The following is a 20,817-nucleotide window of genomic DNA, read 5'->3' as shown; positions in this document are numbered from 1 at the left end:
AAACGAAATTTAATTTCATTAACATGCAAATCTACATGAAATAACCTAGTGTTTTTTGCCTCTGCTTCGATTTGGATCGTATCTCATGGTTTTGCCACATCATTAATGACTAGGCCATGCTCTTGGACAAACATCATTTCTGTTATCTATAAAAATAATGAATGATATGACAGTCCTGAGTTGAGAAGAGGGGGATTACTAAAGAATGAAGAAATGAAACTAAGGTGTAATTAACAAAATAGCAGTTCAAGTTCGCTAACATGCTAACGATAATGTTAGTCCTGACAACAAAATTACTATTTGAGTTACTTTAACAAACTTCAACTTGAAGATCACAAATATCTACGTGCAAAGGCAACACGGCAGTAAGTCAGAAAATTAAACTCTCAATGCTACTCACTGGACTCCCTCTTCAAAATGAAATCTACTGCCTCTTCGACAGTGTCGACCACCTGCAGAAGCAGCAAATAAAAGTGAGATGGTGCTTATTCATAAAATATTTTTAAAAAGTTCATTTTGGAAGGTCAGGACGATCGACGTTCAAACCTCTCAAGAGCTTCAAACAAAAAATTGTCCTCCTGATGAAATGTAAATTCTTTAAAGGGAAGTACATTAGGAGGAGGGGCTTACAGGAAAACGCGTGTAAATGATATGAAATAATAGTTCCATCTACTGAAAGAATGACACTGGAGAGCTTTGAAGGTTAAGTAAATTACTCCCTAGGTTGGAAACAAACGCGATGTTTGATGAGGAATGGTGGGTGGAGAAGCAGTAAAAGTGAGGGTTAGTTCCACCTGTTGATAAGGAAGTAAAAGAGGGCAAGTGAAAATGGAACACTCAAATACCATTTTTTGGTTCCTCTGAAGTCGATTGTCCAGGGGAACTATATCTTTTACTTGTTCCAGTCTTACCAAAAGACCAGAAGTAATTTTACCATTCTCTCCCGTTCATGAAACCAAGCATGGTAATAATTACATCAGCAATGATTGAATTATTTAAGGGTACGGGAGTTTTGAAAATTGAAGCACAGGAATTGATAATAAGCAAGGGAACTTTGAAAACTGAAGCACAGGAACCTATATCTATATTACTATTATATATAAGAGGGAATGTGAGGACTTTTGTAGTCCTCACAATAATTTCCCAAATTTTTAAAAACTTTTTCATTAATTACTTTTATGTCCTAATTTTATTTATTTAAGTCAATTTTTTTGTTTTTTGCTTTTAAAGTCTTTTTCAAAAAAGTATCGAGCATGAGGACTTTTGTAGTCCTCACAATAATTTTCAAATTTTTTAAAAACTTTTTAATTAATTACTTTTAGGTCCTAATCTTATTTATTTAAGTCAATTTTTTTGTTTTTGTTTTAAAGTCTACTTTTAAGCTATCGAACCTCCTACCTCATTTTTCACGTTCTTTGATTTTTTCTGATTGGTGCTCGATATCCGCATTTGAGCCCAATTAATCTAGATAATTCGCGCATCGCGCTTTATTCGAGCGCTTCCTCCAAAGATTTTTTTCCATATCCATATTCGAACCCCTAATCCTGATTAAGAGAGAAGCGACTCTCCATCTGCCGCACAAGTTAAATTATGTATTTGTCTTAAAAGTTCATTAACTATGTATAGATTATTTATTTAGAACTAAATAACTTTAAAATTAGGATACATAAGTTATAATGTCAAATTACGGTTCCAAATTTGATTTGAATTAAATAATTTCATCAAAATGGAAGTTAAAATATTAAAGGAGTGGAATGAAAATTTTGCTTTCATATAACTATGCACTTGTAGACTACTGATGGGTATATGGTTGTTGTTGTACAGTTGTACTAATACAAATTATATTTCTTTAGTTAAAATATCTACTTTTATATCTTGAGTTTGGGCCCGGGCTTAGCACGGGCCTCACATAACTAGTATAATATAAAGATAGGGATAGACAAGGTGAGGTGACACTTCTCAATGGCCTAGAATATCATTTATCTTTTTTTTACTTTTTTTTTTTTTTGGATTTTCTCTCACTTTAAAATCAATATGCTATCTATTAAATAATTCAAAAGCCACTCTCTTAATTCGCTTAATTACACCTCTTAATTATTTTCACTACACCTTTCCTCCACCTCCAGCGGCTTGTTTTCTTTACATTTCTCTAATAAAGTCACTTGTAACCTTTTTTTTTTAAATTAAATTCTTAATCAATAGAGCATAGGAATTCTTCAACTATTTAAGTTGGAAATAAGAAGGTTGCAAACAATCTTTCACGCACTTTAAGTTTGTTCATCCAACTAAATTCTTATATATGATAGGGTAACATTGTGTTCTTTTGTTCTTCCAACAATTTGAGGGGGTAGTATTATTTATTTTCTGTTGGTTCCTCCATTGTTGTTTTGTTTCTAATATAATTAGTTTGATTTTTTCTATCATAAATTTTTCAGTTTAATTTTTGTGCTATTGCGAATCTTAGATTGTTGTATTTTTTTTCCTTTTCCTGCTCTGGCAAAAGTCTAGGAACTATGATTCAATGCGTCGGTTTCTTTTACGCTTTATCGAAACAAATATAATGTACCAGATCTTTTTTTCTATTCTGTCCGCTTTTACGATGAAGACCTTAAAGGAGCTTCCTTGAATTTTTCGATGATTCAAGCAGGATTAAAATACTGTTGAAAGACGGAAGAGACAAGGCAATTCTTGAGGTCCTTGATATAATGTTATAATCTCAAAAAAATACAAATGCAATTCCATACTTTATTGTATTCTTTTTCGTCTTTATGTGATCAAAAGGAACATTGAAGAGGAAGATTATCTCTAAGATATTCGGTTTCCTATCTTTTCTTTTCTTAATTATTCTCTATATATATGCGAAGACAAGAATTAATTGACGAACGAAGAAAATAATGGAAGAAGACAAAGGTGGAGTTGTAGAAATGGAAAGCTGTAAAATCTGTTTATTTCATTCATTATGGTATATCCCTTAACTTTTTGCAGTTATCCTTTTTCCAAATAACTCAGTCACCATTTGAAAAACTAAAATTATTTTATTGATTATTAGACCTTTTAATTTGATAGTATGTATATTTTGCTGAAATAATTTAGTTATTCTATCATAGATGACGTGTTTTAATCATATTTTAGGTTTAAGTTATGGTTCATAAATAGTGGTAATTTATGATTTTATCTTCTACAAATATCTGATTGAAATAAAAAATAAAGTTAAACTTTTCAATTTTAATTAAGAAACTAATCCAATTAAACACTTGTATTCTCAAAATTGTTTTAAACTACTATTGTACAAGAAGCTTGTAATTACTTATTGAATTTAAACTGCTCTCTTCCACTTGTGCATAAACGAATTTGACATTTTTGTGGAAAATGAGCAAAGTAGGGAATTAAGAAAGAAAATTAAAACCAGAGAGAGAAAAATAAAAGGAAAACTGACAGGACTATATGTAGATGAGATTCTTACGATTTAACTCAGGGAATTTCAGATTATATTTATTCAGTTTTTATTTTATTTTTTCCATTCCTTCTTCTTTTATTGTTGTTATCATTAATTTAGAATAAAAAATAGAGAAAAATATAAAAGTAAGTGTTAAAAATAAATTAACATACAGACGTTAAAATTTGATCTAGATTTGAAGTCAAAAAGTTTTCAAAAACAAATATCTATAAATTTATATATATGTACTTTTTCATTTACCTATTTTTAAAAGATACTATAAATTTTATTTAATATAAAATTAATTACTATATATGTATATACATAAGAAATTTAATCTATTCTGTCATGAGTAAATTATAATAGTATCAATTATATCCTCTATATATTAATGTCGTGGTTGTACCGCGCGAAGCGTGGGCTACTTCACTAGTTGATAATGAGCAAGGGAACTTATGCATCGGTACAGAATAGACAAACTTACTAGATCAGCAGGAAATTCTGCATGATTTCCTCTTTCCTTGAAAACACCAGTCCTTGTCAAAATTGAAAACCAAGGATGCCCTGCCTAAAATTGAACAGCATGCTCGTTACATTCATATAGACAATGAACTTCAAGATAGTGATTATCAGAAGCAATCAGGGTGTGACGGAATCATGTAAACAAGCCACTAACCTGACGTGCACCTTTTATGTCAACAAAAGGATTGTCACAATCATGTACAGAGTTCTGAAAACATGTACAGCGTATCCATCGCCGGAGAAGTCATCACTTTGACTAGAGAGCTGAAGATTTCTCAATAAGGCCCCAGCATTTTGGAAAACAAATGGATTTGGCTTCCCAAAAGTTGCATACTCCAAAGGCTTCATGTGAATTCTGTGAATTTCTTAGCATGAGATTTAAATTTTAATATCTCTTGCACATCTTTAGTCTGTCCATACTGCTACTATATATTAGATATCTCAAACAAAAGGCAGAAGTGAGAAGTTGGAAGAAAATAGAACTACCTGTTAAAGACACTTTCTAGGGCAATTCTGAATGCGCCCATACCAAGACGCTCGCAAGAAAATGCTGCCTGCCTAAGTTGACGCCTGATCAGTATTCTCAATAAGCAAACATCATATAAGAGGTTAGACCAGAAGCTATGCCAGTAATTATATATGCAAAATAAGAAGATATGACAGACTTGACCCATAATGTCATAGTATTGAAGATGCATGCAGAGAATCAACACTTGCAAATAGCAACTGCTTAGACAAAGCATCTACTATCTCCATTCTCCTATGTCGTACTTGATGATTAATAGCATGCTCTTTTTGATGTTTTTTCATTTGATTCCATGATTCAATTAATTCTGAGAAGATCAGAATCATTTTTAAGGAATAACTTTTTTCTTGAAAAGCTGTGCAGTTCTGCAGATGTACTGGGTACTAACAAAAGTGAGTGAGGTATATCTAGGATTAGCTTTATTAGCAACCTGGTATTCGAGATCATCGGCGGCAAAATATAAATATGGCTGATGCTCACTCTCCTTTCCAGGAAGACCTCCAGATGTCAAAATATCACAGAGAACCTGTATCATTCAGCTAGTGAGAAGAAGCAGAATGCATGAAAGTAAATTAGAGAAAACCAGCTGAAGTATGCGCCAGGGATACACCATTAGGGGCGGGGGAGGGGAGGGGGGAGAGAGAGAATGAAATTAAAATATTTTTGATTTTTCATTTACACCCTAGTTCCCATATGGAAAAGAAAGGGAAAGGGCTGATGATCTGTCAATTCCTGTTTTCCCTTCACACTTTGCTCTCTAGTGATGTTCTTCAAAGGTTTTAATATGATGAAACAAACAGGCGAAGAAATATGCATTTCCAAAATAAATAAGGCCCAATATCAAGCAATTCAAGCCATCCAAAAGATTTGTCCTCAACCAATCTGTTAAACTTCGTTCTGTTAAACTTCGTTCTTGTGCCTACATGATGCAGCTCAAAGCTCAGTCTTTTAGGTAAAAGCATTTGGAATGACTTCGATGATGTGGTAGTTGCTGTTGTTTATGGCTAAAATTGCTGGTGCCAGACTAACCAACTGAGAAAAACATATGATGGTATAGTCCAGGTATTTTCTACTGGCTGAAAATAGATTATTGTTTGAAAAAATAGCTACAAGTAGGACTGAAATGCCTCCTTATTTGGCTAAGAGAACACATCCAAAGACCATTTTTTTCCATAACCTGTAACTATGAATAATTTCTATACGAAGCATCAAGAAGTCCTAAAGATAAGAAGGATCTTTAGCGTAACAAACAGAGACAAAATGTTAGCTATATATAAAGCTCATTTCTTCCCCCCTTCCACAAGGTGAAGATGTGTATTTGATAATTTGTGAAACATCAATCTCGGGCTAAGTTACTAAAAATACACCTATAATTTCATAGTCCCTTAGATTAAAAAAAAAACAAATAACAATGGAACTATTAGTTCAAGATCAAAGAAGAAACTAAAACCATCATCTTTGTCCATTTACCAAGAAAAGGAAGAAAATTTACCTGTATATCCCTCCCCCAATCAACAGGATCACTGGCAACAAATAATGCTTTAACTCTATCAGACAAAACATCTATTTGTGGTGCCACCAACTCTGACGAATTTCTTGGCCAATTTAAGGGCTTTGCTGTTCTTGTCCACCTTTTGAACTGAGCTACGGGGTCAATGTCATCAAAGTATGATGCATACTCTTCCAGGGAGAGAACTTTTCTGGCCATAGTTTGATAGCAAAAGAAGTAAAAGCACTTCTTCCAGGAGAACTTGCAAAATTTGAAGGCTAATATAAAAGCTAAATCTTACTTGAAACCATATGCAGACATCACTTCAGCAGGTTCACCTTTTCCAGTGACAACAATGAGCTCATTCTCAAATCTAGTAAAAGAAAAAACCAATGAAAGAATTTGAATTTCCAGGATTTGCATGAAAAAACCAATGAAAGAATTTGAATTTCCAGGATTTGCATGGTATATTTTGGAAGACTGAAGCAGTTTCATGAAGACTCTTAAACTGCAGAACAACACAGGAGACTAGGGCAAACAAAATAAAACTCTATTGCTAGTTATCTGCATAATTCAAGGAAAACTTTGCTGTTGTTATTACCAGATCCGAAATTTGAAGACACTTTTAATGTCTTCAACAATAATATCTTTATTAACACAAAAGATTGTTGATGGATTGATACATTAGCACCCCCTTTTATGTAAATGGAAACTTGAGAAGTGCTCTCTTGTGGCACCTTTCCTTTCAGAAACAACAAGTTAAAGATTAAGCAAGCAGCAGAAGAAGAAGAATTATATCCAAGAGGACCTACTCCCAATAATGTTATGCAGCGCATATACCTCTTTAGCAAATTCCTAAAAGGTGAGTGCCCCAGCAGGACCTGCACCCACGAACATACAATTTAGATCTCTCTCCCTCTCCTAACAGTTTTTTCTTATTTTCGGTAGTCCCTATCCTGTAAGAGTTAGTACTATGTAAGCAATAGGGGAACAAGGATGGTGCATCCAGCTGAAAAGCGAAGCCACATAACAAAAAGCCTACTATTATTTCTTCGGTCTCAGAAGATTACCTGAGAAGGTAAGATGTTCACTCCAAGGAGTTCACTTAACTCAGATGCTTTTTTAGACTCTGGGGTACCACCTCCTGCAGAAAGATCACAGACGGACAAATCAACATAAAACTTTGCTGTCCGTTTATCATGTCTTAGAGCAGAACGTAACTTCTTAGAATTGAACCTAACGATGATTCGTCTATAAATGTCAATATTGTGAAACAGAGAGGAGAAAAAAATGTATATACATATCAACTCATTTGTACGTAGTGCTTAATTTTATCATGTCAAAGCTCAGGCAGAAGCCACAAGTTTTTCCAGTACAGATATCCAGGAAATCATCTACTCAAGATGCTAAAAATTCAATTTAGGGGAACAAGGATAACATTCTGAACACCTGTCTATTTTTTTGGACCTCACCAATCGCCATAAATCTGGAAAGAGGACATACGAAACATCCACAAATGTGGATTCTAGTTGAGCCCTCCTAATTTCAGTCAGTATTGAGACAGTGACAACTAAATTCTATCTAGTAGATGAGCAAACCACTGCCCTAGCAAATACTTCAGCCACTGAATATAAACACTGAATTCCTAGAAAATTTTAGACATAACGGATTGTTAAGAATGTGAATGTTAGCCATGGATCAATTTTGTGAATGACCAACCAGATTTATTTGATCAAAAGAAAAACAGGTTTATGTCTCAAATGATAAGCTAAAAGCATGTCAGTTCATTGATAGAACTAACCATTTGTCAAGAACAAAAAGGGAAGCTTCAGATTGCCTGCATCAAGGAAAAAGCATTAACTAAGTGACAAGTATAAAAGTACAAAACTTGTATCATTCAGTATATAAAAAAAAAGTTTGTTTATCAACATTACAACAGACATGTCTCTTTTTCCTCAATCTAGTCTATTTTACAAGCCTACAATATATCATATAAAGAAGTCAAAAGGATTTAGGGATAAGGCATAGAAACACCCCTAAACTATGGCGAAATTGCCTACTACACACTTAAACTATTATTTTTTGTATTATTTACCCCCTTGAACTAATTTTTTTGAATTATTTACCCCCTTCCCTAATTACCTGTTAAAGAAAATAAGTAAAAACGCAGCATGTCCAAACACGCAGGGGCGAATCTATGTGCAAAATTTGGGTCACGTGAACACATCGTCATCCGACAAAACTCGATATATTATGTATATAATTCTTAAAATATATTAACTATTAACTGAAGGAACACATGGTCAAATTAGATTAAGTGGAGCACAGGTTAAGTGTTGGATTTAATACCTTTAGGTTGTGGGATCAAACCCTACTAAATGCACTTTTGTGTCTTTTTTCTTAATTTTTTTTTTTCTAAGGTGAAACCATCCTCTTGAAATCTTGTATTAGCCTCTGCAAACACGTTCTTATCCTATACTAAAAGAAAGGGGTCTTAATGTCTTTTCTCATTTGATTCTTTCAAACCCAAACGAACGAACCCTCATCCTCTCTCAAATCCTTTGTCCTCTTTCTTTCACTGTTACGATCTCCATCTCTTCTTTTAGTTTTTTCTTTTTCTTTTCTGAATCACTTGATGAATGTCGGGTTGCTTGGGTTTAAAGGAATCAAATGAAGCAAAAGACATAAAGATCCATTTTTTAGTTTAAAATAAGCGCGTGTTTACAGATGCTGCATTTAAACTTATTTTCCTTACTAGGCAATTAGTGAAGGGGGCAAAGTATACGAAAAAAATAAGTTCAAGGAGGGTCATAGGACCACCCATAGTTTAGGTGTAGTTGAGGATTTCGCCATAGTTTATGGGTGTTTCTATGCCTTATCCCAAGGATTTCATAAAGTAGAAATGGTTCCTACATGTTGATCCCACTAGCACATACGATACAATGTAGAAATGTCTCAGCTTTATCATAAAGACCCCCGAGGTAAAATGCAACAATTAAACTCGCTAAACACAGAGAATGAAATTTTGATGCAATTAGAGCCTCTACGGACTAATCCATGAGATGAAACATGCATGCAACCTGTAATCCATAACAAAACTATACCGGACTCGTCATAAAGTCTACGAAGTGCATTGGGAGAATTTCCAATTGGATTTCGGCCACGGAGTATAACCCCATCTATATCAAACGCTATCCCACATGATGAACACCTGATCAAAACCATTCAAATTACGACATAGTAATAAGAAAAGGAGCATATGTGTGTGTGTAATGTAATGATATACACAACTGTAGTGGAAGCAGAGAGAAAGAGCGCGTATAAGAAGCAGGTAGTGATCGAAGACAAGTGAGTGACCATGACCGATTGGTTGGAAACCTCATTTGTATGGAAGCAACTAAGATGAGTTTCTTTTTTCAACTTCTGGACCATACAGCTCTCTTCACAATAAACAGGGCGAAGAAACCTTTTTTGGGTACAACATGTGTACTATAATGAAGGGTCAAATCTATCTATCTATGTGATACTAGTGACATTTGGCCCGGGCTTAAATTAAAATTAAACGTTAAATTTGTAATTTTTTCTTATTTTCATATTCTTTGTGACATTAAGTTATTAAAAGATTAGTCCGATATTTTTTACAAACTCTTTAAAACTAAAGACTTCCCATATATTTAAATTGCACAAAAATATTTAAAACTTGTACAAAGTTTCTTTTTTTGTTTTACTTTAGACCCTTTTTTTTTTCTTTTTTTCTTTTTTTTACCTTCAAACAAATTTATAAAATAAAGTCTCTTAATCTTTTAACAACATTCAGTATGAACTATAATGTTTTCTTTCAAAAAGACGAAAAATAGTTTGGTTCTAGAGACATCAATTGGATATGCTATACTTATTCTTTGTTGAGATTTTAATGAGGTTACTTATAAACAAAGATAAAACTCAAATAAATATAAATAAAATTTTATACTTTACTAATATTTGTAGATGTTAATTTCAATTAAATTATACAAAGTGTATCCCAAAGATGAAGAAAATTAATTACTTTTCTCGATAAAATTAGACTTTCCTTTTACTTTCTAAAAGTTTATGTGATGAGAAAATGACATTTTTTTTCTTTTGTTAATTTAGGTGGAATATTATTTTACAAAATGTATATCTTAATTACTTTCTCAAACACAAATGAATATTTAATGATTCATGATTCATTTAACCATGTTTTCCTGTGTTAACAAACATTGCCTAACATTTTCTTAAACCACCAACGGAAAAAGATACTCAAGAAACATAAAAAGTTTACTCCCTTTTGTCACAAGTTGTTTGACACTAGTATTGCTTGGAATACTGAAGTTTGTTTCATTAACTACATATTTTCAAAGATGTTAACAACATTTAAACTACTCCATCAAGTTCAAATTACAGTTTCTTTTTATGTAATTTTTAAGTGTAAATATATATTAAGAAACATATCTGTGAATTCATACGAAAAATTGAACTGACTAGCTGCGTAGTACACCTTGTATTTTTTTTAAGATGAATGGTGTATAAGCTACAATTTACATTGTCTGTCAAGTATAGAAACTATTATTAAGTACGTGTGCATTAAATTTTAAAAAAATATTATAATACACCAAAAATATTTGGAAAAAAAAGAGTTAATTTTATTAAGCAAGAAAGATATAGCTAATCAACATACAAACCAACAAAACATGCCAATGAAAAGATTTAATTTCAATATTGTAAATAAATGATTAGATAAAACAAAAGTTTAGGTAACAATATCTAATCCAAACGTAAATCAATTATATCTGTTATATTTTCAAAGTTTCATACTGAATAATCAACGAGCTGTTAATTAGAGAAACTTCAATTTTTGTGAGCAATACATATTTTAATTAAGGTAACTACGAATGTGGTGTATTCTCTCATTCAAATTATGCAAAGTAACGTGTTTCTTTTAGTTGACATCATCACAATTCACATTTCTTAAGCATTTTAAGAGGACTTTAAAAAAATTTAAATTTACCAAAATTAAAAGGAACCTTAAATAGTAAAGAAATAAAGTAGGAGTAAAAAATAAGGCATATGAAAAAGTTATAGTACATGTCACATTATAAAAGTTAAGTCTTAGGGGTTTTGTATTAACAAAAAAAGATGTCTTGATATTTTTAAATTGATATTTTTAAAACACCCTATAGTAGATGAAACAAAAAAAGACAAATATAGGGGTAAATTTGGAAAAAGGAACCTTTAGTTGTAATGTAACCAAACAATCTAACTAAGGACTACAAAAAAAATAGATTAACACTTATTATATATAGTAATATAGTAGAGGCAAAAGCATGAGTCATAATCAGAAAATTCGTATTTAATAAATAAAATAAAATAAAAAAGATAATAAAAAATAAAAAGAAAAGACAAAAAGATAAAAAAAAAAATTATATATATATATATATATATATAAGAAAAACTAACTTACCACGTCCCATACCCCCATTCGCCAGCCACTAACTCACAAACAAGTGCACGGTTAACAATTTAAAAAAATTAAATTTATAAATTCAATAAAAACACTTTTTTAATTCTAAAATATATGTTTTTATCCTACTTTTGAGAAATTTAAGGCTTCATTTAAGAAATGTATCCCTTATTTTTTTAAATGTTTCAAACATAAAATTAAATCGTAGAACATATAAATCCTAAAAATAAATCATTTAACACATAAATCCTAAAAAAGAAAAACAACTGAGCGGATAAAAGAACCCTAGAAATTCAAATTCCCACAACTATATCGTTCAACAAGTAATAAAAGAAAACGTGGGAAAAATCCAACAATATTAAACTACGTCATCCACGTTCTCTTAAACATATAACTTATTTATGTTTGATTTCAATTCTTATTTACCCTTTGTTTTTCATTCCCTGTTTGTCGATTCTTATTTACCCTTGGTTTTTCATTCCCTTTGTTTTCAACAATGGCTTCAACCGTTGTTTTCAACAATGACTTCAACCGTTCACTATATCAGACAAGTTTCAAGTTGTTCCATACAATGAAATCTACAAGGTCATGTAGCTCGATTATGGGAAGTCCCGGAGAAATTCAAACTCGAAATACTGTATTCCATTGAGCTAGTTTTGCAAGATGCAGCTTATAGGAAAGTCCGCGAAAGAACCGAAGGAAGGAATAGTTGAGGTATACTAATTTACAAGATTTAAATTTCAGTGGTAACATTTCTGTCACACCCCGGCGAGGGGCATGACGGACACTCGACCCTAGTGACCGAGTATCACCTGACGTATGCTAACTTAATCGTAATACAACTATCTCGGCCCGTAGTAGGACTCAAATGTACATAGAAACATACCTGCATGCAGAAAAGACCCAATACTTTAGAAGACATATGCATAACCATGCATACATATATACATATGCTAGCCGACGAGGTACGCTATGAGTATTCTCAAAATGACATATAGCCGACGAGGTTATCACATGAACAACATGACCAAACTGAACCATACATGACATCAACATACACTATACTGCCTCTAGGAGTACAGATACATGACATACTGGACGGGACAGGGCCCCGTCGTACCCAAAAGTTGCATATACATATCGTAAAGTCATAACATATATACCAGGGAGCAAGTCCGGAGTAGTGGCACTTGCAGACACCCGCCAGAACGGTTGAAGCCTACTGTGGAGGTCCTATACTCTGCCTGTCAAGACTTGCAAAAGACGAAATGCAGCGCCCCATGAAGTAGGACGGCCAGTACGGACAAAATTATTGAGTATCTAAGCCAGGAAATAATAACATAAGTAAGACATAAGCATAATGGGATAGTAGTAACCTGGGACATCTGAAGAACGTGCAATATGCAATGCATGAGTTTTTGAAAATCATATGCAAGTATATACATATAATAAATGTCATCATTAAGTCATCATCGTACCATCATAATATCATCATCATCCCGTGTCTGAGGCATCCCGCGTCTGGGGAAACATCATCTTCATAATGTACCTGGCCTTTTCAGGACTCGGTGTGAATACCCAACTGATCAGTGGTTGCATATCTACGTGCCGTACCCGGCCAACTATAGAGCGGCTTGGTGTAGTAAAATAGTGCAGACACACACACACACACAAACACACACACACACACACACACACACACACACACACACACACACACACATATATATATATATATATATATACACATACACACACAAAAGGAGCCAATGAAATAACAACGGGCCTTTTCAGAGTGACGTAAGGTCGTAACCTCCGATTACATTATGAACTCATATCGAGGTCAAGAAAGAACTCAATGGAATCAATCATAATATCATTATAAGAATTAGTATAGAACATATCAACATGTTTAGGAATCAATCAGTATCTCCAACAAAGGAAACTTATAGGAACATTAGAGTAAAATAGAGTAGAGTCATTACGCTATGCACGCTAATAGACTTAACTAAGATTCGTGCCAAGAAAGTGAGGATAGTAACACCTTACATACCTTAATCTTCGAGCTGTCACCCTGAATGAGTCCTTATTTCGATGCTCGCCCTTTACCCGAACCTATATTGAAAGGTATATCCTTAGTCACATCCCATCATATTTATACATCAACTTATATAAGTTGTATATCGAAGGATGATTCGGGTTGAGAATTTGGGCAACATTTCCTCTATTTCTACTACGTTTCCAAAGTTACAACAACATCCAATTCAACATTTACAACATATAATCCAATTCAATACCCATATTCCTCAATCAACAACATTCAATCCAAGGCTTATCCGTCTTTCGTGCAATTCGACTAATACGTGATAATCTTACCATTATGAGCTTAACCTACTTAATTCCGACATCATGAAGTAGGGATCTTACCTTATTAAGCTTAGATTGCTCCTTGACTTGAGTTCGAGATTCTACTCTCCTCGACTCATCCCATGCACGAATACAAGGACTATGATGCAATCCCGAGCTAATCTACACACAATCCTTATGATCCTCGATTTAATTGCAAAGGGATGTTAAGAGAGGGGTAGATGCTGTTCTAAAGCTCCTAAGGATAAGAAATGAGGTGAAAATGGGTTAAATTGGGTATATATACATCTTAAAGTCAGTGGAACCGACTTCCAAGTACGTCTCGTATTTTGTTTTCGTCCAGGACGAACATTTTTGTACGGGACGTATCTCAGCCAGTACTTCTCAGATTGGCAAAATATCAGTTGCGTTGGAAAGAGGACTCTCTGAACTTGAATTTTCATAGGTTATACGTTCCATAACTCCTTATACAGTAGGAGATATGCCTCCCAAAGTTGGACCCAAAATTTCTATTCCAAATTCTACCAAATCTTCCCCAAATTTTTGACAACTTAGTTTCTTCGATTTGATTGATCCCAGAGCCTTGAGATACCTGTTTAACACTTGTTAAAATCCTTAATTAAACTCATAGGAGTTCTATGGCCTCTCCGGGCTTATGTTAGCTTACTTATGATACAAACGATGCGAAATTGCGAGGTGTAACATTCTTCCCCCCTTAGGAATATTCATCCTCGAATGTTGGGATGCACCGAGGTACTTCTGATCTTTAATATTCATGAGACATTCAACTTATTACGCTCGGCTAGATGATTACTTTTGAATGCTCGACCCTTCTTTCCCCTTTTTGTTTCTTATATATTCTCATTTGTATTCCTATTGGCGTACTACCTCTGAGGTTTCTCATAAGATCGATCTTCTTATTATCCACATATATTCGCTTATCATGCTGTACCCTTAGGTTATTCATGCATAATAATACCTGCACTTACTTGCTAATTCATTTTTTTTTACTTAATATCTCAATTCTTTGTTAGCTTTAGACTAGCCATTTGTTCGGTAGAACAATTTCACTTTTTAAACTACCAAATGGTGAATTTGAGTTCCTTTTCGTATCATTGTTTTATAATGTTATTTCGTAACCCGTAATCCTCATAGTCTTTTTATACGTGTAGGTTACCTAATAGTTCTAACTTGATAGACGGGATCTTCCTTATCTCCTCAAGAGATTCGAAATTCTTACTGATCATCTGATATACGCACTTCGCTTAATTGTCTATCGAAAAGTTGCGACATACGTAACTTGTTGGACTCAAGTTTTCTTGAGAGAAAGGTCTACAAGGTTTATGGCTTATGTCCAAAACACTCAGCGCAGTTAACTTAAGATGTATGAGGTGCGACCTTAATATTACCTCTCTTCCCCTTCGTTTAGGATTGAAGTGCTTAAGTCACCTTATAAGCTCAAGGGAAGATCTTTTCCCCAAACTTATTCCAACTATCTTGAAACGGATTAATCGCTCGAATGGTGCGAAATATAATGTCTGGTGCGAAATGTAACATCCTTCCCCCCTTAAGAACATTCGTCCTCGAATGTAAGGGTTGGTCTCATTAATAGAACCTAACGGATCATAATTGTTACACCACTCATTTTCATACGTTGAGTTTCGCCAAATGCTAATTGTCCTAGCCTTGGGAAGTAGGACAAATTTTTTGAGGTCATGGGGATAGATATGTCCATCTTGGGTATATAATGGAGTAAAACCATGTTTAGTAAGCCTCGTGAAGATTTAAGACTCGTCGGATCATCGGAGTTGAGTTTCGGTGAAAGTTTGGTAAAATGTCACATTATGGCGCAATTTGTGGCGTAATATGCGAGCAGCAAAGCGCGCTTTGCAGCCACGCAGTTGCGCAACAAAGTGTGACAGTGAATTTTGGTAATGTTGCGAGACTTGCGACACAACATGCGTCTAGCAAAGCACGCTTTGCGTCTAGCAAAGCTCGCAAAGATATTGTGTCGGGCCAGAATTTTCTGGACCACTATAAATAGACCAAATTCAACCTAAAATCATATTTTCATCATTTTTGGAGATAGAAACCTCTAGAAACTCTCTCAACAAGTCTTCTTATAAGCTAAGACCAAAATCAAGAGCAAATCCAAGATAAATCAAAGATCAAACACCAAGAATCAAGAGACTCAAGTGCAAAGAGGCTCACTAGGGTTAGTGGAAGTCAATAAATCCTTTGGTATTGGAGTTGGGGGGTTTTTCTCAAGAAAAGTATCTTCATCCAAAGATCATTCCTACATAATCAAAGGTGAGTTTTACATCTAGCTCATGTTATTCAAAGTATTGAGTAGTTGAAAGACTTGGATTAGAGAAGAAAGTAAAATATGAGCTCAAATGGGGAAATAATGGTATTTTGAGTAGTAAGTTGAATTGAGCCATGATTTTTAGTATGAGATGAGTATAATCTTGTTATGAATGATGCTAATGACGTTGAGGAAATATTATGGGAAGAATGAATATGTTGTTGTATTGTAATCATGGTTATGGATGACTTTGAAAGTGAATTTGAGAAGTGAACAATGTTTAGCTAGAGAAATCTATTGATCGTGATATTATAGGAGTTGTAATTGCTATTTGGGAATTATTTTATTACATGGAGAAAGTCGTTGAAACAAAGGAAATGCTGCCCAATTTTCTCTAGCTTTAGTTGAGCATGTTCATGTGATCGATTAGCTAATGTTAATACGAACTCTCTTGAAGGTAGAAACGTGAATATTGGAGGAGAACGATCAAGCGATAGAGTAGCCAAACGAAAAGGTATGTGAGGCTAGTCCCTTCTTTTTCTAAGGCATGATTCCTATGACATGACTTACTCTGTTTCTCCATGACTTTCTTACATTCCGGAAACTATGAGCCTATGACTATTAAGAACTGCTCATGAGATAAAGATAAGAGATATGCTAAGCAAATGACAACGATGACGATGAGTCTAAGTCTAGAGATTCCAAAGCTTGTGATATGATATTCTTATGAAATTAATGATCCATATATAATTCCTTGATATTATTCCTTGCTGTTGACTCACCTCATAATGTTAGTTCCTTCAAGGTGAGATATGATGAATATGATCACTCCATAATGTGATCGGGGGTTCTCGACCTTATGTCACCCCGATATAGTTATAGACTGTCTTTAAGCTCTAAAGTATGTTCTATGACAAATGTATGATGATGATGATGAGTTATGGTGAGTTCATGATGATACGATTACACCGTGCCTAGATGGCCGAGCATGTCACCGCTAAGGCGGGCTGCATACGATTACACCGAGCCTAGATGGCCGGGCATGTCACCGCTAAGGCGGGCTGCATATGATTACACCGAGCCTAGAGGGCCGGGCATGACACCACTAGTGGGCGGCGTATGGTGGTTACCCGGACGCTGGTAAATGATGATATATATATATATATATATATATATATATATATATATATATATATATATATATATATATATATATATATATATATATGATGTGTTTACTCTTAAAAGTTAAGCAGGTTATATATTCATCTCATGTCTTATGATTTCTCTATTATGTTTATTTTATTCATGCCTTATATACTCAGTACAATGCTCGTACTGATGTCATTTTTCTTTGGACGCTGTGTTCATGCCCACAGGTAGACAGGGAGGTGATCCAGATTCGTAGGAGCTATCAGCAGACTTTGAGAGCACTCCATTATTCCGGAGGTGTCATTGATTACTATTTTGTGTACATATATTTTGGGCACGATGGGGTCCTGTCCCGTCCTTATGTCTAGTACTCTAGTAGAGGCTCGTAGATACGTACGTGTGGGTAGTGGATGACCCATGGTGACTACATTGTAGATTCTTGTATATCATTTTTGGCAGCCGTGAGGGCTGATGGATATTTATGTTTGGTCTTGGAGTTTATATGTGTTCAGGATGAGTATGATGACTTGTGTAATGAGTGGTGCTCGGTAGTCAGCTCCGGGTACCCGTCATGGCCTCCTAGTCGGGTCGTGACAATAATATAATTCAACAATACATGCGTATAACTGGTTATGTATTGGCTATCCGTAGACATTAGTCCTTGTATTCGTTCTGCCTCATCCTCATGGTTTACTTTTATTATCATGCTCTTAATAGCTCGACGCACTTTCATCCATACATCGCCTATTGTTCCACTTTCCCATACTAGACTCTGAACGTCATCCTTATCTCTCGCCACTGGGCTTGCTTTTAACCGGAGTTAGCTATTCCCATCAGGCTCCGTAAGTATTCTGTTCCCAGAAATTTCCTTTTCTTCTCATTCTATTCTTGGTGTTGTGAAAGGATATTGTTCATAGGAATCTGGGTCGAAGAGTGATGTTAGCGCCTAATACCTCTTATTCGGTTATCAGTTGAGAAGCTTCCCTGGCCACCAATGCTACAAATATGTCATGAGCCTTAGAGGCAACTAAGTTATGTACTACTTTTCTAGCTGCTTCTCCTTGCCTTTCATTATTACTTTATTTCTCCCTTTGCCTTTTTTCCTTTGCTTGTTTTCCCTTAGCTGGTTGTTTCACCCTGACCAAAAACTTGCGAATCTTCTATGTATTTATTTATTTCTTCCTATTCCTCCGAGTAAAGTCATCATTCTTCAAATAGCAAGTACATATTGTATCCTTCGCGTCGGATCCCATTTTTGGTTTGGGTCGTCCTGTTGGGGTGTTATGACTGCTCATTGTCGTGCTCCTTCTTGCCTTATCTCTAATAACCTTTATCTTTTCCTACAGCCTTGCAGACTCCTTCTACTAGGGTCTAAACTGGTTGATGTTCGTAATGACTATGTCGGATCGTCTAGCTGGTATGTCGTACCTACCGGTATTGCTTCGCTCATAGGGCCTTTAGTTAGCGTCTTCTTTAGATGAATATTTCCCTTTGTCCGTTTAGCTATCCTCCTTTTACGTTAACTCTTCTTTTGACAATCGCTTATTATCATTGTCCATGTTCTTCGTAATCCTCCGGTTGACCTCCTTCCCTTTCTTCTTCATAACTTCCCCCCTTATAGGGAGACGGCCACCTGACGCTTCTGAGAATTCCTTTCTGCCTATTAATGCGATTACTCTGTCTTCTGGCGGTTTCCCCATGCCACCGATTGGTTAGGCTCCTTTATCGTGTCACTCCTTCTATAGGAGGGCTAATTTGTCATCTTACCACCATTCCTACTACTTGCGTTTGATACCCATGTACTTACGACCTGTGTCGTGGAGTCTCTATGTTGTTCTAGCCTTCTACATTTCTGCTCATACTCCTGCTATTCATAAATTTAATATTTCATCTTCATATATAATGCTCGTTGTTGTTTTCGGAACAACTTACTTACGACTAACTTAGACATTGGTGCGTGCTCACCTCTACTTGTAATATCTTTTGTCTTTCTTCAGTACATTCACAATGCCTTGTTCAGGATTAGGATTTTCCTAGTGTACCACTGGCTTTGGGGTTGCTTTACCTTCATATCCTTGTTCCTTGAGTACACGATTGTCCAAATCTTATTTCTTTTCTATTCTCCTTTTATCGCGGTCCTGTCGTGTGCACCTATGCATCCTCTTCCTTTCTGCTTTATGGTTTCCTAACCTTTTCGTATTGTCCCAACTTCCTCGTGGTCTATCGAGGTGAAACTTCGATTCGTTGGACCTACATTGCTCGTTAGAGTACATATTTTATACTATGGGGTTTCGACATCCCTAGGTGTCTCGCATGACATATAACATGCCTTCATATTTTATTTAATCATGCTTGATATCATTAGCATTATGATGCGTTCTCATAACATTGTCGGCTGCGATTGACCTGCAAAAGGGCCTTGCCTTCACCACTTAACAATACCCTTTCCTATGTTTAATCTTTCGTCTTTCCATCCCGGAGTCATTATCTAATCGTAAGGAATCCCTTATATTCGTATCCTGATATTAGGTCTGACTCTCAATCTTACTTTTTGGGACTAGCATCCTTTTCCTCTTTTCAGAGATAATCATTTCCTTGCAGCGTTTATTATATCTACGACTCACTCCACCATCCATCGTGCAACTTGTTTTAAGCCAAAATTCCGCTTATGTAGTTACTCCCACGTAATGTAGATAGGACTTCCTATGTTCGCGTAGTCTATTTGTTAACTTAGCTCTTTTCTATCAATAATTCTCCGTCATTGTCGCACTTTAGTTCTTCTTTTCTCCTTATTCCCTTGTACTTATTCGACTTGATTGCCATCCAGTTCATCCCTTAACACTTTATCTTGTAATCATTCCTGAATCTTGCCCGAGATATTCTTAGCATCACTAATTCTTCTTATTTTGGTTCATCCTTACTTTCTAATGGTGTCCTAACCCTACACTTGACTTTCATTTAATCGATCGTAATCTTCAATACGTGTTTTCGAATCTCGTGCTATCCTTTCGTCAACGCTACCCACTTCGATAAGCCTGTACTCACCTATGTGTACCACATATCCTAACACAAGTAACTAGGCTCTACTTCTAACTTTCTTTCGTTCGGGTATTCAGTATAAAGTAAAATCTGGGGTCTTTTAATCCGATGTCACCAAAAAAGAAGGGGGTGGTACAAAGACGCTATATTGCCTTTCCTAGTGAAGTCCTGTATCTTATCTGCTTGCTGAACCGTGTCGCTGTTCCGTCACTTCTGCTGTGATCCCTCTTCAACATCAAGTTCCTATAATCTCTATCTGTCGAATAATGAATTGTACCCTAGATCCCACAATGCATACATGTAAACATAGGCAATTTCAATGGAGGGGTTAAGTATACCTGTAAGCAGCCTGTCCTGGTCCTGTACATGAGAACTTCGATCAGATAAACTTCGAAGCGGAACCTTCCTATCTTCATCAGCTACTCTCCTCCTCTTGGCCTGACTACTCTCTTCCTCCTGTACAATTCTCATAACATACACTGGCGATCCCTGATTAACAGAT

The 20,817-nt window shown here is 35.1% G+C and overlaps 1 pseudogene; it reads right to left on the bottom strand.

Moving 5' to 3' along the window:
* Positions 1 to 206: 206 nt before the first annotated feature.
* LOC132059612 (uncharacterized protein YKR070W-like) lies at positions 207 to 9,436 on the bottom strand (annotated as a pseudogene).
* Between the last annotated feature and the right edge of the window lie 11,381 nt (positions 9,437 to 20,817).

This window comes from Lycium ferocissimum, chromosome 6, assembly GCF_029784015.1.
Source record: "Lycium ferocissimum isolate CSIRO_LF1 chromosome 6, AGI_CSIRO_Lferr_CH_V1, whole genome shotgun sequence".
In the NCBI taxonomy this organism is placed as follows: domain Eukaryota; kingdom Viridiplantae; phylum Streptophyta; class Magnoliopsida; order Solanales; family Solanaceae; genus Lycium; species Lycium ferocissimum.
Note: the sequence above shows the minus strand (reverse complement) of the source record. Positions and strands in the feature narration are given on the sequence as shown.